The 18,641-nt window shown below is 38.1% G+C and overlaps 1 protein-coding gene across 1 annotated transcript in view; it reads right to left on the bottom strand.

The window, feature by feature from the left end:
• The window catches only part of CNTN1 (contactin 1), a 246,688-nt gene extending 228,306 nt beyond the window's left edge, over nucleotides 1-18,382 (bottom strand). Inside the window, exon 1 of the mRNA XM_062612293.1 lies at nucleotides 18,254-18,382. The gene's annotated coding sequence lies outside the window, so the exon portion shown is untranslated. The remainder of the gene's footprint in view (nucleotides 1-18,253) is intronic.
• Nucleotides 18,383-18,641: the final 259 nt, after the last annotated feature.

Here is an 18,641-nt window from a genome sequence, read left to right as displayed (position 1 = left end):
GTCAGGCACTTCCATTAAAATACGGAAAGACCCATTAAACAGCAAGGAGGTTGGCATTTTGAGAAAAAGAGGTTGGCATGGTTGAGCCTGTTTACATTTAAAGAAATATATTATGACACTCAAAAGCAGGATAAAACCAGCCTCTTGCAGGGTGACTGTTCTTTGTCACCTTCCTTTTCTTCTAGGGCTCCTTATCTGAAGTATTATGTTGAATAACTGATCACTACAAGGATTTTAGAAATCCTATCCTAACACACTTATATTTAATACAACCAAGATATTAAGGTGATTATTTCTACTTTTTAAGTAGGACACACCAACTTTTACAGTTTTCAGGAGCTTATCATCTCAAAAATATATAATTACTCTCTGCCTTTTATCAAAATGAATGTATTGCACCTCTGGCACGCAGCAGATGAAATCACCTGGGAAATTATGATTCATTCCCTTGATGTATTCATGTATTTCAATATTCAAACTAACTCAAAGAGCCATGAAATAGGTATTCCAAAGCTGTTTTGAAAATGCTTTACTTTTTCCACCTCAAACCTTACTCATTCATAAGCAACCTATCCAATTCTATTCCAAATGAACAAATAACCTGAGTATGCAATTTGAAAATACAACACTACATCTCTCGCTACACCTTAATGATTACAAAAATCAGGACAAAAATCTTTAGGATGAATAACTCATACAAAAAGAGTTAGAAGAAAGCAGAGTGACTACACTGAAATGAGGAACTGTGTTATCAGCAACCGAAGCTCAAAAATATTGTAAAACTATCTATAAAAAAAAACTACCAAAAACCTTCTTCCTTACTCACTCCGAAATACTCAGCATTGTGTTTGCATATCAATCAAGTTTAGGGGAACACAGCTACTATGTGGTATATGCCAGCCACTATTTTTTTCCTTGAGATTCATTAAGAAATAACAATATGAAAATGGTTGAAATACCTGAAAGCTTGGTCTTTACTCACACAATGGCTCTCTGTGTACCCACCCCCCTGAGCTGGAAGACAGGGAGCAGAATGAAGCCCCCATAATCCAAGGGGAAATGGTTAATGATCTGCTACACTACTGAATCACACACAAGTCTATGGGGCCATATGGGATACATGCAAGGTGCCAAGAGAGGTAGTGGAAGTGCTCACCGAACCACCTTCCACCATTTATCAGCAGATCTGGCTAACTGGAGAGGTCCCGCTTAAGGGAAGACCTCATTCCTCTGTGCAACTACCTGAAAGGTGGGTATTGATCAACTCTCTCAAGCAACAGGTCATAGGATAAGAGGAAATGGCCTCAAGTCGCACCAGGGGAGTTTTAGATTGACTATTCAAAAAACACTCAGCGTAAAAGGTTGTCCAGCATTGGAACTGGCTGCTCAGGGAAGTGGTTAAGTCACCATCCCTGGAGGTATTTAAAAGACATGCAGATGTGGTGCACAGTGCTACATTAATGTTGGACTTGATCTTAAATGACTTTTTTAACCTAAATGAGTCTATGATTCTAAAATAATAACCTTAATTTTTACTTACTATGAACGGAAGTATTCAAATATTTATATACATAACATGTCAATATTAACAGTGGAGACAAATTCAAACTGCTTAGTTACATTACCATAATCATATAGAACAGAAATGGAAACAAAGGAACATATCCTGTGAGAACACAATTTTTAGTTAATTTTAATTAAAACTAATTGTCTAATTGACTCGCAGGGTCTTAGAAAATTATCTCAAGACTCAGATTTATAAATATGCTATTTAAAAATACAGTTTACTGCTTCCTAAACAACCTGAATTAGATTTTTTTAAAGAACAAATGTAATTCACAATTCACTGCAGAGTTATAAACTATGGAATGCCTTCATAATTACTGAACTCTTCATCACATAAAATTGACAACCCCATATAGTGAAACCATCAAGTGAACACTCTGCAGCCAATATGCTCGAAGCTACATATCAGAGCCAAATGAAATATTCAGGTAATTAGGAATCTCAAAATTAAATTAATACATCGGTGTATGTTGCAATCTGTATCTAAATGATATATGAAATGCTTATGCACCCGGACACCCAAAAGCAGGGAAATAGCTGACTTATACAAAGGTAAATCTAACTAGCTTGATGCCCAATGCCAACAACTGCGAGAGATTCAAGTTTTTCAGAGGTGAAAAGCACAATCTAAATTTATTCACATTCTGAAGCATTTGAGATGTCTTTAGGAAGCACCAGAAACAAAATCTATTAGATCAGAAGCAGCATTTAAAAAGCTCTTTTTTTCAAATACATTATTCCATTTGCAGCCAAATCAACATATGCAACAGAGCTAGTGAAATGGCTTTGGAAAAGCTATGAACTTAATTGCATCCTTGTTCTACATACATATTCATGGAAATCAATAGGATACTACATTGAAAAATGTCAGAGAACATCTGACGGGATATGGCCATTATGTGTTCTGTAGAATCTACTGGCAACATTGCCAAAGTACACACATAGGTACCTACACCTTCAAGCAGCTAAGACAGTAGGCTGTAAGGGGATACTCTTAGGAAAGGGTTTATGTATTGTTCGGGCACATAGAAATATAATATATGACAAGAATTTTATGTAGTAAAAGTAGCTGATAGAACAGTATTGAATAGCATTAACAGAACTGTAATTTTAGTGCTCTTACATTTCCAGGTCAGGTCTTTTCATCTTACTTGCAGTGAACAAACAGTACTTTGAGAGCTGTCCAATTAATGGAAGCTAAAAAGCGTAATTAATCTACTTTTCTGTGGACAAAATCAGATGTTATGTAAATGACTCCTCATCTTCAAAGTTGTCAGCAGATAAAGTTCATTAAAATCAGTTTTATGTCAGTGCCACTCCCCTGATGTCAGCTAAATTATTCCCAATGAATAGTTCCACATGCGTGATCAATGTCAGATCACACACGCTAATTTTCACAGCTAATCACAGTGGAAATCCATAATGCTTTCTCCTATCTCTTTGTAGAAATTACAAAACCTGCAAAGGGTGCACTGTACTTTAAAGTTATGGTAAACACTAGATTTAACTTCTTTCCATTTTCAGCATCAACTGGAAGGTTTCACAGTAACACAAGCTTCAAGAGCAGAATTTTGAATTATAAAAGTCTGGTAAGATGGGAAAAAAGCTTTTAATGTATTTGGATGAGAAAGGGGAAGGACAATCTTGCAATAAACATGGCTACTTCTGCAGAAATTATTCCCTCTAATACATATATTTGGCTTTGGAATGGCACAAAAGAAGTCAGAGAAAACTGTCATGAAATGCATTTGATGTAACATGTTATTCATTACTTTTTTTGTAAGAAGTAGAAAATGGGATTGAACTTAGTCTCAGTGGAACAAAGAACAAACCCTCCATAGAAGTACATTAGAATACAAAAAGAACATTCAAAATTCAAATTGACGACAGTTCCATTCCAAATATAAAGCTAAGATTGAAAGAAAGTTCAGAAAAATGTTTCACAGGTCAGTGACTTCCCATTGCAGTTTCACACTGAAGTACCAGTTGTCCAAGAGCTGCACTGTCATAAAAACCCTGTCCCCGGGTGTTTCTGTAAATGGACACTACAAGTGCACATGAGTAACAGCCACCAGCAACCAGTAGGCTAGAAAGAGCAAATGTACATGCCAAGAAGGGTGTAAAAGTTGTGGAGATTTGTCACCCTAGTGCGTTTAAGACATGAAGGAAGACCCAGAGTCTGCTGGGCATGCATACGGCCACCAGTGCCGACAAAGGGCTGTGCAACTCAGACCACATCCAAGGTGTCAGTGGCAGCTGTGTGCTTTCAGAGGCACCAGCACTGCCTGCGCTGCTGAGGAAACCAGGGACCCTGTGAGGGACTCTGCACACCTGCCTGCAAGGCACTGCAATACCAGTGCAGATCTCCCCTGTGATTAAAGAGCTGGTCTGGCCTCCACTCAGGTGACTGTGAGTGGCTGTGTGTGACAGTGTACCCACAGGCGTGAGAACAGTGGGAGGGAATAAGCAAATGCCCCATCCGAACTGTTATCTGCTTTTAATAACACTGGATTGATTCTATTCATAATAAAAGCTTAATTAATAGAAGTTGTTCTAATAAATTTTCAACGGGATCTGTCTCTCCATAACTCCTTAACTCAGGGAAAAGAGAATTTACAAGCACATTTAGATGCTTTAAATGAGATCAGGACCCCATCTCCTCTACACCCTGACATGAATTACAATACCTGCAGAATAATGTATTTTTTAACACGTGTGGTTTTGTTCTTCATATGATTTATGCTGTATTTGAAAATATACCTAAAAAAATGCTTTATTAAGACCTTTCTCAAGAAGGAAAGGTACTACAAACTCTAAGACATTATCAGCTCAGATCTTGTGTCTGATGCATGAAGGGACACCTTTAGGCTCACCAAATGCCAGATTACTGTGGATTCTGCAATTCTGACTTGAAGTGCAACGCAATTTGTACCCATACACACTGCCAAAATCTTCAATAACTGTTAGAAGCAAAATATACTTTCAAATGTCCTTCAGCAGTAAAATCCTGCAAAACAACTCACCATGAATTCCACTATTGCTCCATTTAAAAAATAAAAAAATTAAATAAAGAAAAAACCAAAGTAACTCATATTACATACACCTCATTGCCTCATCGCTAAATCCTCTATGAAGTCTGAACTGGCAACACTCCTAAGAATTGTATTTGTCAATATATTACTTTTTCTAAGTAATTAACAACCTTCAAGTGATATTAAAACACAAGTGTGCTATACAGTATATTTACAAAACAATATATAAAATATAAGCAAAATAAGTTGCTTAATCGCTGTATCAATGTTTTATTGTTAAAAGGGGGATGGGTGTCTTCTTTCAGATAAATAACACTGATCTTCTAACTCAAAGTAGCAACTGTCATATAGGCTTAAGAGGAGGGAATAAGGTATTGACATCAAAGTTGTACACAGCTAGAACACGACACATTAAGTCAGAGAGTGTTACAAAGAGAATGTATCATTTGCTGATACCATTTTCAGGATTAATCCTTTGCAGTCAGCAACATACATAAGTACATTGGTTTAAACAAAAAGTAAAGACTTGTATTTATTAGAAATTCCTAAATGGCTTCAAATAGAAATATTATATAAAGAACAGTTACTCATCTGCCACCAGAATCATGTATTTCTTGAAAGAAAATTCCTTGTACCATGCATATAAGTGAGGAGCTGGGGCGTTCAATCAAGAAGACACCAAGGTATTCCTGTGCTTTCCACACATGCCTTAATGTTTTTAACTACAGCATTTTCACTTTCAGTCTTTCACCAGGTTTCTTTACCTGCTTAATGGACCTTATTATTGCTATTCATACAAAGTATGTTTGTACAGCAGCCTGGTCCTGAGTGACACACAGAGTGTTTCCTCAATTAAAATTAATTTGTAACGTTCACATACTCCTAATGAATCATCTTCGTGATAGAAATAATTTGCAACAGTATCTCAGAATAATATTTTCTCCTCTAATTAGCAGAGAGAGAACTTTTCTTCCTCACTTTCCAGTAAGCAGGAAGAAAAAAGGAGCAAAGAACCATTTTTTCAGATGCATGGCATAGAAATGTTATTTTTAACAGAGGGAAAAAAAAATTAAAATGAGCCATTCTCTGTATAACTGCAAACTGACTTTTTTTTTTCCTTGTACATGATTATCACTTTTCATTCATTTCACACAGGTACTCCTAAAGCTTTTCCCAACTGGCACCACTTTAACTTTCAAATGTTCTTAGCCTGGTTTTCAAAATGACAGTTGAGCTGTCAACTCTTAGTTGGTTCAGCAAAACACACGCCATTCTCAGGACAAGTACTTTTTCCTCCTGCTGCCTACATGTATGCATTCTTTCTTGGAAAAAATAAATAATGGCTGATTTTCTCTGGAAAAGAAAAAGAAAAAGAACTTGTCTTAAAAAGACGGTATTGTAGAAGAAAAGGAGGCATTTCCTAACCCAACTTCTATGCCAATTACCAAGCTGTGCAGCTTACAGCTCTCACTTGTTGGAAGCTAGCACCTGCCAACTGTCACTAAACCAAGATTAAAAAGAAACACAGTAATGTTTATACACACTTCTGCAGTCAGGATTAACAAACAAAACCCCCACTATTTGCAACTGTCTATAAAAACATAAGAGAATATTTCTAAAAGTCTGCAACAAAGATATCTGCTTTTATATCATATTGAACTGAGAAAAGATTTAAACCCAAAGCTCTAGACGAGCAATTTAAGAAACTGATCTATAAAGGATTCCTTCATTGCTTTCAGCTGTCTTCTGAGGCAGCCTTCTAGGTTTGACTGACTGAAAAACAAGAATACAGATGTTCCTACTCATGTACGTGCAATAATGCAAAACTCTGCAACTGAAAAGCCCACCCTTGTAAGTGTCCCTTTCTTCCTACGAACTAACTGAAATGCAAGCCAAAATTAATTGACAGACTATGATTCATCCCTCAAAAGTGGTCTAATTATACACAGTAAGTCACAATTGCAAGCAAAAAAGTATGTATTATGCTATGAAGTATATTGTTTAAAATATAACAACTCAACTACAAATACTTTAAAAACTGGGTGGTTTGTGCATGCAAAACTGAAAGGTTTTAAAAAACGCAGTCCATAGTTTCAGTATATTTAATCATCAAGCAGTTTCTGGGATTGTTTGGCCTGAATTAAATTTTCAGATTTTTCTAATAAATCTTCACATAATGATTAAAAATAATAATCCTGCTATATTAATTTGCATCTTTGATCTGATTATATGTTCCTGTACTCCCTACAAGAAAATGTGTCCTTTTCAGGCATCACAGTCATCTTTATCTTTCTATATTTTTTTTAGGGTTTTTTAAGAGACAGCAGGCTTACAGTTCAAATTCTTAATTATGTATCAGATTTCCATATTATGTCCTGGGATCAGTTGAACCCATAATTCTGGCCTGGCAAACTTTCTGGATGCTGCTGATCTAAAGTCACTATTCAATTAACAGCAAGCATGTTCACCTAGTCAGTTCCTCTAGTCTTGAGTGCCTTTGATGTAAGCAAAGTCTGAAAGACAACTACCTCTAAGCAGGCAGATAATTTCACAGGTAATTCTGTTCCAAATTAAAAAAATCTTGAAGGGCCTAACATGACAACTGCAGGAACACAAAAACTGGCTGCACTCCTACTACCTGCTGAAATCTGTTTAAGATGACTTTGTTTTTGAGACACAGTAAACTTATTAATGGTCCTAATAAAGACTAGGAGCACAATCAGACTATTTTACATCATTCATGTGAATTTAAGCTCATGCAGACAATTTTAGACTCTACAGAACAGGCTAGACAAATTAAGACATGTGTTTTCACACTCATTAACTATTACCTCGTCTGACCCAGCTTCCCATCGTTGCTTACCCCTAGAAGTGAGATCAGGTTTACTCGGGCAGTTCTCCACAGATCACCAACAGAATTTCCAGGGAAGATGAGAGAATAACCCAGGATGAAAGCCAGGCTTCCGATTTTTAATGGGCCATGAATTCAGAGGCAAGCATGAGCACAAACAATACTAATGCATTCAGCAACATTAAATTGTGCCAGGAAGACTAAATAACATTTAGAAATATTACCCAAAGGCACACACTGGCATTTTTCATGTGTACTAAACAGATTCCCAGGCAAAAGTCCTATAGAAGAGAATTAATGAAGTCAGGATGAAAAAGAAACCTGCTGTATATTTACAGACATAAAGCCATAAACTTAAATACACTTTTTATACAAGTGCTCAGCAACATCCTGAAGGACTTGTTCCATAGAAGCACAAGTGTCTGTGTTCTGCGAGGTTACTCCAAACACCTAAGTATCATTATTCTATATTGCTGGTTAATGTCTTCAGCCACAGAGTGCTCAGTCCAGCCCAAACTTGCATCTGGATGATAAAGGTTAAGGCCTCATGCTAACAGCTAATAAAAAGCCCTCTCATTTAAATCCACTTATGTTTAATTCTGAAAATACATCACTGAATTTTGTGTTCTGTGTTTCTGTGTTAAAAACTTTCAGATGAGTAAGACAAAGTGACAAGCAAAAAATTACTGGGAACATGTACTTGATTCTCCTGGAGGAGGCAACAATTTTAGCTCCTGGACTCTCTGGAATGATGACCTATGTTTTATGAAGGTAAACTGATGGTAAAACAAAATTTCCAAAATTTAGTTTATTAGCTATACACATAAACACATTTCCCTTTGTATTATTTTGTTATCTTAGATTACAATGTCTCAAAGTCAAACCACTGAATAACTTCTCTTTGGCTGCTTGCACAACCCATTAAACAGCGCAGTATCTAGCTAGCACCCACACAACAAATGTTTTTCCCTTTTATAAGAGAGACTCAGTGTCTATAAAAAAGGATTAATACCTCATTAACCACAAAAAAAAAAAAATCCTTTAAAAATGGGCCAAGAATATACCACATGTTTAGAGTGCTTTAGTTTTGACAGTCACAAACGAATATCAAAACAGTTCTACCTAGAAGTGTGCTGACCTGAGCAAAGGGCTGTCTAGAGACAGTTGACAAACCACTGAAATTAAAGTTATATTTTAGGTGCTTCAGATCCTTCACCGCGCTTACATAAATCCACCAGTTTTTCTTTAAGCTCATGGGCAAAGAATGTCTGAAAGCTAATCAGTTCTGTAACGTGAGATAACATAGGTGCTTTGAATGTATTAAATAATAACACAAAAGTAAATTGTGACATGCTCCCACTGGTATATTAGAATTTTTGACAGTGGCCAAAAAAGCACATATATTCCTTCCACATTTTCCTTTCTTCTCTCATCACGGCAGTACCAGTACATATTAGCATAGATGTGGAAAAAGAGTGCTTGGTGTGAAGTGGGGTTTGTTATGGTTTTTTGTGTCTTTGGGTTTTTTTTAAAAACAAAACCAAACAAAAACCCCACACATGGAACACCTTAGTGACTATTTGAAGGCTTTATCTAATCATTGTCAAGTACTGAGAGTTAGCAACATTGCCAAGGATAAGGTCAGCTAACAAACAGCTAAAAAATAGCAGGCAACAAAACTTGCTATATGGTTGTAAATAAAATTCAGGCAACATGTAAGTATATGGCAATAGTCTGAAGCATGGCTCTTTCAGAGTCATCCTAGTTAAAAAAAGAAAGCCTAAGCCTCTCTGCTTCCTTCTTGTATATGCATAGGCAGTCTGAATTATATGAAGCTCTATGACTTCAGACACAAATGTCACATTGGACTGGAGTTAATTATTCCAAAGAAAAAAGTCTTTATATCTTTTGAACACTTCAAATAAGATCTCACAAAATGAGACAAACCAGGTTTTATGGTTCAGCCACATTTAAGACTGGGTCAGCTGGTCTGTACAGAACCCACAGAATGTATTACAATAAAAGAATGTGAGCGTAAATGGGAACAGCTGTGCTTTATCACAAACCTGGGGCTGTTCTAACTACAAAACTTTCTTTATGCCCTTAAGTTTCTGTAAGACCACCATTCTGAACAGCAAATTCAAAACTCACATTTCCACAAAACCAAACACTTGGTTTAGTTGGATTTATCTTTTTCTGCATCTCACCTATATATATAAGTACAACCTAATCTTTCCTCTTCAGACTTTCCTACATGCCCCCAAAATCACATTCTGCAATCACACAGCCTAATAAATGAACCTGTAAATTGCTGGTAATGAAAATGCAATTGAGTCTTTTTCATTCAAAACCCTTTAGTCATCTCAAGTGTTCTTAGTTAATAAAATACAGATAGCCATCACATTAAAAACAAAAAGGCATTTAATATTTTTTAGACAATTATCCACTCCACTGTCACAGAGGAAGAGTTTGCACTGGTTTTGCTCCTGATTCTTATTCAATATGATTTTATCCAAGAAGAGGAACAGATACTTCAGTTCAAGAAAATCCCTCAAGTAATGACTCATGTTTGCATATATTGGGGAAGGTCTCCAGAAGAATAAAAAGCCCATTACCAAGTAAGTATACTTTATTTTTCTTGTTAATGTCATTAATACCATGCAAATAACACAAAGTACTATTTACAGTGACATTTTAATCGTGCAATTAATAACTTCTAAACTCATTTCTTAAAAATCTCTCTACTTGAGATTATCTGCTTCCCTTCCTTTCATTATTTTTGGGGTATTCCTTTTTCAGACCTTGATCTTCAGACAAATGTAAGTGCAATGAAGAAAAATAAAACACCATGCATATAGATATGTTTGTGTTAAAACACCATGCATATAGATATGTTTGTGTACATATGCAAAAAAAAATTAATGTAATGGTGACTGAATTAGGCCAGATCAATGTATCAAATGACATTGTATTTTTTCCATTATGCATTTTTTACTATTTTAATTAGTTTTTATTGATGACTTCCAGATTCTTATTTTATAAATACCAGCTCCTAATACTATGATTAAACAGATTATAACTGCTTATAAAAAGACAAGATAAATTAGTTGTGATAGAAATTATTCACCATATACTGCAATTTTTCACTTAATGAATCAGTAAGTGTTGCAAAAATTTACTTTTCAATGGGGCAGATCAACAACAAGAAATGAAAGAGGCAATGAACTATGTTGATGAGCCAAAACTCATTCAGCATTTGCTCCATAACTCTGAGGATAAGCCTTTTCTCCTACACTGACCTAAAAATCCCCCCAAACAAAAAAAAATACCCGAAACAAACCAAAAAAAAACAAACCAAAACACACACAAAAACCCAAAACAAACAAAACCAAAAGAACCCCACCACCACAAAACCAAAGTATCCATCTGACAAAACCTAATGCAAAACTACAATGGAAGATGTTTAAACAAAGTATGACTGATCCATCACCCCAGCTGTTCAGAACCCAAGTCAGCTTAGCACTATTTCACTAGTTATTCTTTAATGGTTGGGTTTTTTTTTCCAATAGCTGGCACAGTTCTGATGTGTTCTATAAAGAGTCAAGAAAAAAATTAAAGCAATCTGAAAGAAATCCATACATAATTTTTTAAGCTCAGATAATGCTGAACTTTCACATTAATCTGTCTTTAGTTCATGACTTTCCAAAATAACCCAGGACAGTCAAGCTGCAGTATAATTTCCCATTGTAATGGCCTGATTCTGCCTTCTCCAGGAATATCACTGCTACATCTAGTGTCAGTGGAAGAACTGGATATTTTTTTAAAACATGAATATGTTAAATAAATTTTGAAAAATTACAGGGTCAGGAAAAGTCAGAGGGGAAAATGTATAATAACACGCAGGAGCAAAGAGAGCTAAGAAAGTGAAAAGAAGCAGGGGAAAAGGAGCATTTCACAATTTCTGGCTTCCCAAGATCTATTTTAACAGCAGCTGGTGTCCCTTGGAGCTCCTTTATAATGAAAATCTGTACTGGAAACTGTTCAATATTCTAAAGTTCATTTTTATGAAAGACCTAAACTGTAGACAGCTGATGAAAGGAGAGCTGGGCTTCTGGTAATAGTACAAAAAGACTGATGGCCTTATTTGTCACAAGAAATATAGAACACAGAAAATGTATATTTCTGTCTGCTGTCATTTATCTTAATCTTCATTATTCTCTTTTTGCTTTGATCAAAAATGTTCATAGTGAAAAAATGTAATACTTTAGCTGAAAGTCTTACTGGCAACAGCAGTGAATCTTCTAACTTCTAGAAACAGCAAGCCTTATCAACAGGCAAGTTATTCTACCAGGCACTTTTAGAAGTTCACTAATAATGGCTGGTAAAGGAAGATACAGTTTTGATCTTCAACATAGAGACATTCAATTGCTTTTCAACATTATTTTAAGTCTAACTAGTGAGTAGCTGGCAAGACAACTGACTGCCTTTATTGAAACAAAGTCAGCTTTATTTCAGGTTTCAAAGAAAGCATACTAGTTGGAAATCCAGCTATCCAGAAGGAAGTCTTCATTAAGTCTTCATTATTTAGGGTAAAGGCTACTTCTATTTTCTCACGCAAGATGCAAAGTAAATTATTTTACTTCTCCTAAGCTGTGATTAGGCTTGAACATGGAAAGCCTGAAGGACAGAGAGTATATAAACAAAACTATACTTGAACGGTGAATTTACTATATCAATAGAATCAGATAGCTTTTAAAAGAATGATGTATCCATCACTGCATCAGCTATAACCTGAATTATAAACAGGCATTCCCAAAAGTCATTGGGTTTAAAGAACATAGAAATTTAAAATTACAAAGACTTATTTCCCAGTTGTGATAAAACCAAAATTCCCCATCTCACTGCAGCTGACATGTTAGAGCCATCACTCTCCTGTTGTCCCATCACTCCGCTCCAGACAGGACACCTAATTATCTCCCTCATTCAGCAAACACTGATAATTCCCAGAAAGATTAGCACCTTAACTAGGTACAACATTGAGACAACATTAACAGCCTGTTCACTTACCAACATCCAGTGTATGTTTTAAATACTTACATTCAGATTAAGTGTGTGAGATTTTGTTTGGAAAATGTTACATAATGTAAATCAGCTGTATTAATAAAAGGGATCCTCTCTTCTAATGAAACTGAAGAGGTATCATTACTGAAGTACTGCAACGCATTACAACCTACCCTCATTAACTGACCAAACTACTGAATCCTGCTATTATCTCCCATAAAATAGACTTATAATACAACATCAAGCCTACCTAATGCACAAAGCAAACCTAGTGGTGCATTTAAATACAATTACCAATGAAAACTACAAAAAATACTAATGCAATCTCTAACATTAAATATTTTATTCAGGCACTAAATATTTTGTCTGCTGGCACAGCTATCCTTCCCCTTTCAGGAAGTACTGTTCAGACTGTATATTGATGTTTCTCCCTTTTAGAGAATGACAGGAAAATGTCATAGGATAATCCATGTTGTAAGGGATGTCAGGAGGTTTTGTAGCCCAATATCCTGCTTAAAACAGGGGCAGCTAAGACATCGGATCAGTTGAGCCAGGGGTTTTATCGATTTGAGACATGAAAACTTCTAAAAGAGAAACTGCACAAGTTCTCTGACCAACCATTTCCAATGTTTGACTGCACATATCAACATCTTGCCTTGATTTTTACAAATTAAATTTAGCAGTTATTAAGCTGAAGTGCATTACTCAAATTTATGGGTAGGAAAAACAATTTCCTGCAGAAACTAATACATGCCTCACATCTTTGAATACTGGCTTGACCAGGAATCAACAGCAACTTACAGTTACACTTGTGTTCGACTATTTTGCTAAACTGTAGAAAATTGAATTGTCTATTGTAAAGCAGGATGTTTCCAATAAAACTATAAAAAGAACATGCACCCCATGACTAAATCATGATCTTTGTGCTACAGGTTAACCTTTTCTATGGTAACAACACATAATCTGGCCACTATGTGTCAATTATAAAAGCATTACATTAATAAAAGCAAAGAACCGGTCAAACGTATATTTATATTTCTTCATTTCAAACTGCACTGTTCATATGACATCTTAAGAAGATTCTACAGATACGAAAATGTTTTTACACACTATCTCACATTAATTTTAATATTCAGTCTGTGGTACAAACCATAGCTCCTCTGTGACCCTCATTTCAGACATGACAGCTACTAAGCTGTTGCAGATTGTATGTATTTTTATCACATCAAAAGGACTACCTTATACAAACCAAATACTATGTTGCAGTGGTAACTCCAACAGTCACAGTTGCATTCAGATCTCAATTCAGTGAGAGGCTTACATATTTTTGCAAGTATTTCTCTAAAACAGCTGTAACAAAACCTTAAATAAAATGGAAAAAAAAAAAAAAAAAAAAAACACCCCCCCCCAAAAAAAAACAAAAAACAACACCCCAAGTTATAAACCAAAGCAAACCCAAATCATCTGTTATTTTATTTACCAGCCTAGAACCTTCCAAAACTAAGCAGAGCTAAGGAAAAACACAGTATATGCTCCAGTCAGAATTGCTGATGTCCCTTCATAATTAGGACTATTTATGTTGCTCAGCATTTCTAATGTTTATTACTACTTACAACTTTGGCAAAGTCAGTGTCCTGTCTGTCCTTGCTTTCTGCCAACATATCTATAGAAACACAAATTCATTTTCTTTTTTTCATTTTCAAACTTTAAAAGTCAATTTTTTTTTTTTTTTTAAATTTGAGTTCAAATTTTTTAAAAGGAGCAATGGAGGAAAGACACATCAATTTTTTCTTCTTTCCTCAAATGCATCTTTTTACTTCAAAAACTTCAGTGACTATGGTTTGAAGCTGTTAGTATAGCCAAGCTTTGAGTTAACACTATGCTCTTTACTGTGTCTCTAAAACTGTACCAAAACCTAACCAACTTCTTAGAAGAAACTGCTGTGTTGCTTCATTGCAGAAGAACAAAAGCCACTTTACAGTCTATCAAGAGTGAGACCAATGTCAGGTAAAAGCACAGTAAAACTGACTGGAGATGGGAAAGACAGTAGACTGGACAGATATGGCAAATCAAGACAAGAGAACTGGGAATAAAGAAAAATAAATGGAAGAAACGCTGCTGAAAAGGCAAAAAGCAAGGAGAAATGGGACTGGCTGCGACAAGAAGCTAAGACAAATTTGGAATAGTCAAGACCATGAACACCTAAAAAATGAAGACTGAGGCTGGCTACAGGTGGATAAGGATGCATATAAAGCATATAAAGTGAAAAGGACTGTGCTTGCAGAAGAGTGGCAAAAGAGTCCTCATTTACCACGATACATTTTCTCTAAAACCTAAAGAGTAGAAAGGACTTGAGTCTGTCACCACTTTTTTGCTATTAGAAGTACCTGTGCATATGCACTACAAACGATGCCATTCTGCTCTACCCCTTGTGTATAAAAGGAACCGCATGCTCATAATGCCATCACTCCAAGCTAGAAGTTCAAGAGCTTTTGCAAAGGAGTCAGCTTTTCCAATCCTGTTGATAGCCACTGTGGGTCCAATACAGCAACACAAGAAGAAATTTACTTTGAGAGTTGAAAATTTTCTGTTTTCTTGGTTTGTTTGGGTTTGTTGCTTTTTTTTAATTTCACTTAAGTTTAATTTTCTAGGTTTTAAGAAAATACATAGGGACATGTACATGCATTTTACCCCACAGACAACATGAAAGAATATTATTAAAGTTACTAAATCAACCACTCAAAAGTTATAAAACGACAAACACCATTGTCTGTGTAACCATAATTCACTTCCCTTGAGTATGTCCATTTTTATACACTATTGAAGTAAACATACACTGCTTCTTCAAACTTACCTCTCCTCATTTAGTGCATGGGATGAGCATGCACAGAAGATGATACAGAACCTAATGCAGGTAGGACTCTTGTCTTGCCTACTGAAGAACAGGAATATGTGTAGTGAATGAGGCAGGGCTTGCAGAAGGAAAAAGGGACAGGAGCTCTGTAATATGTCACAATGATTAAAGTCCTCCCTTCTGTGGCTTCCCCCATTCTTCTTACTGTCATGCACAGCATTTAACCCAAAATTTCCCTAGTTTAACTATGAATTAACTGTGAATTTCTCTTTCTCCCACCTACTCTGCAGATAAATTCACAGATGTGTGGAGTACTCAGGATTTACTAAAAGCAGTGGCAGTTGTAATTTGAGCAATCATATTTACAAGACTTGTCGAAATTTCAGATTGGATACCAAAAACGAATTAATACTTTTCACCTAACCCTCTTTGTTCCTCTGTTCACTATCTGTAAAAGTCTTGCCTCATCTTAGATAGTGTTTGGTAAACTAATGATTATTTGCAAGGCATTCTGATCACACGATGATAAGTGCTTTAGCAAAGCCCATACAAATGTTATCAGTTCTATCTTCAAAGCAGAGCTGAGTGGTGTGGTGTAAATAAATTATGGGCTCACACAGTGATCAATGAAAACTACTGAATTGTGTTAAGTGAGCTCCATCCATCCCATGCACTGAATGAGACAGGGCTCCTGTAGAAAAAAGATATTACGTGATCATGTAGTTAAGACTGTATCAGAAAAACATGCTCAAAAAGTCATTTCAAACTCTTTTTTCCATAACCTTAATATTGTGGGAATTCTTCTACAGAAGGTGTTTAAGGTACTTGATTTAACAGAATCTTACATCAAGTAAGTTCTTTGCATTATCATGCAGCCAGGTTGAGGTTGCATTACATTTTGGTGTCTATCAGAAGTAAAACTGGAAATCTCTTGTTGGTTTAGAACAGCACTGCAGACAATACAAACATGGACAAGGACAGGAGTATTTTGTTTAGCTGCTTATTTTTATTTTTTGCAAAATTTAAGGATGGAAAAGGTGTATTTTGATGCAAAGTCAACTATCACTAAACACAAATACGAAAATTAAGTAACTGATGCTGATAATACACATTCAAATGTAAAGAAACAAACAAAAGCTCCATACTACCAACAGGATCCTGCAACATTACTTAGTAAGAACATCTGGTCAATTATTAATATTTATACAATGTGGGCAAAAGATCATCCTTTTACAGGGATTCGTACAGTAATTGCACTACAAGAGCTACATTTAAAAGTTACTAATTGCAGAAGAGAAAGGAACTGAGACTTTTTATAACTTTAGGTTATTTCAGAAAGCTCTCCCCTGATCTTACGCAATTTCAAGTTGTGTTCATTGTTTTTTACTGGTTTAAAAGTAATTTTATACAAAAGACCAATACCAAGTAAAGTGTATTTTTTAACACCTCCTTTGATAGAGCCACCTCTGCACAGGTGGCTGCAATTTTAGGTTTGTTTTTATGTTTTGGTTTTTGGTTGGTTTTTTTTTTTTTTTGCCTAACTTGTACACACCAGTAATTACATACTGGTTTATTTTAAAATCCTGGAAGACCCCTTTAAATATTTTTTTTCATGTGTTTTAATGCAATAACCACTGAAAACACTGGTAGCTCACAGGTCATAGTTTACTTTCATTACTAAATGGAGCATACTTGATTAACTGCACAGATTATCTCTGGTAGGTCTTATAAGCAGAGTTAAACAGCACTTCATAGAGAGGACGGAACTGCTGAAGAGCCCCTCACTAAGTTCGCATCTGAGGCACAGCATCACGGGCTCGCCCAGTCCCTTCAGGTGATTTTTTTTTGGCAGAGCCCAGGCACGACAGTGTCCGCAAGTGGTATTTCTGTTCTCACCAGCAGGTGTTAGTACAGCAGCTCTGAATTATTGCCGTTTACGGGAAAGTGACATAGACAAGAAGCGCATTTTACAAGGGGAAAACAAAGTGAAATGCTGTTATTGCTACTCCAAAAAGGTGTAGTGAAAAAAACCCAAACTATCCCTTTCTAGCTGATCACCATTAGATACACTCCAAATGAGAAGCAGATGAACCTGGCTGCCTCTGGGCGTGATGCTCTAGCAGACAACCCGCACAGCAACAGCGCTCCTGAAACGACGCGCTGGAAGAACGCGGTACCTTTCCACACGCTGCCAAAACGCATAGGTGCGCCAGCAGGAACCAAAGACACCGGGAACACGGTTTTTCTTGCAGCCCCTCCCGCGGCCGGCGGAGCTCGGCAGCCCGCGGCTCCCCCCGCCAAACCCGTGGTGGCGAGGGGGCCGCATTTGAGAGAGGATTATCCACGGAAGACGTCCCACTTTCGGCAGACCGGCTCGGGGCGGGCGGGGGGGAACGACATGACACGACACGAGTAATCCCGACTGCAGTGTGCAGGCGCCCCGGGAGGGGGCAGCTCCCCACCAGCACCACCACCACCACCACCACCTCCGCGTAACAGCCGCCTCCAGCCGCCTCACCGGAGCGGGGCCCCCCGCCCAGGCCCGGTACCTCCCGCTGGCCGTGAGTGGAGAACTCGGGGCACTCCCGCGCCAAGCCGCGGAGCGAGGGGCCGCGCCGCCCGCAGCCCCCCCAACGCCACCACCTGCCTTACCACCGGTAAAGTTCACTCACAGCCGCTGCGAGGCCCCCTCCCCGGGACCACCTGGGGTTGCCCTCTCCCCTCACAGGAGGAGGCAGCACCGCTGCGGCTCTTTACTCGCGCTTTAGAGCGGGACCCCGCTGCGCAAAGCGCGGGGGAGGGAGTGGGGAGAGACGCGCCGCTGCGGAGCGAGCCAAGCCGAGCTGTGCTGTGCTATGCTATGCTATGCTATGCTATACCGTACCGTACCTGTCAGCGCTGCCGCGCAGCCGGGCTGTCACCCCGCGGCGCCCCGCCTCGGCCGCGCACACCTGGGCTGGGCTCCGCACGGCAAGGTAAGGCACCGCGCTGCCTGACAGCCGCTCGCGCGCGCCTCGCCCCCCCCCTCCTCTTCCCCCGCCGCGCGCGCAGGGCCGCCGGGGCCGAGCGGGGCGCGGGGAGCGGCGGCGGCTGATTGGGCAGGGGTGATGTCACTCGTGCGCGCGCGCGAGAGAGCGCGGCCCCGAGGGGAGCCGTGAGGGGGGGATGAGGGGAGCGGGAGCAGGTGAGGGGCAGCGCCGCGGTGCCAGCGAGCGGGGCCGCGGGGGGCTGAGCGGGCGGTGAAGGGGAGCCCCAGGCGGCAGCCCTGGCTGCAGGG

This window comes from Pezoporus occidentalis, unplaced genomic scaffold, assembly GCF_034315485.1.
Source record: "Pezoporus occidentalis ecotype Australia unplaced genomic scaffold, CSIRO_AGI_Poc_V1 ctg100, whole genome shotgun sequence".
Classification (NCBI taxonomy): Eukaryota; Metazoa; Chordata; class Aves; order Psittaciformes; family Psittacidae; genus Pezoporus; species Pezoporus occidentalis.
Note: the sequence above shows the minus strand (reverse complement) of the source record. Positions and strands in the feature narration are given on the sequence as shown.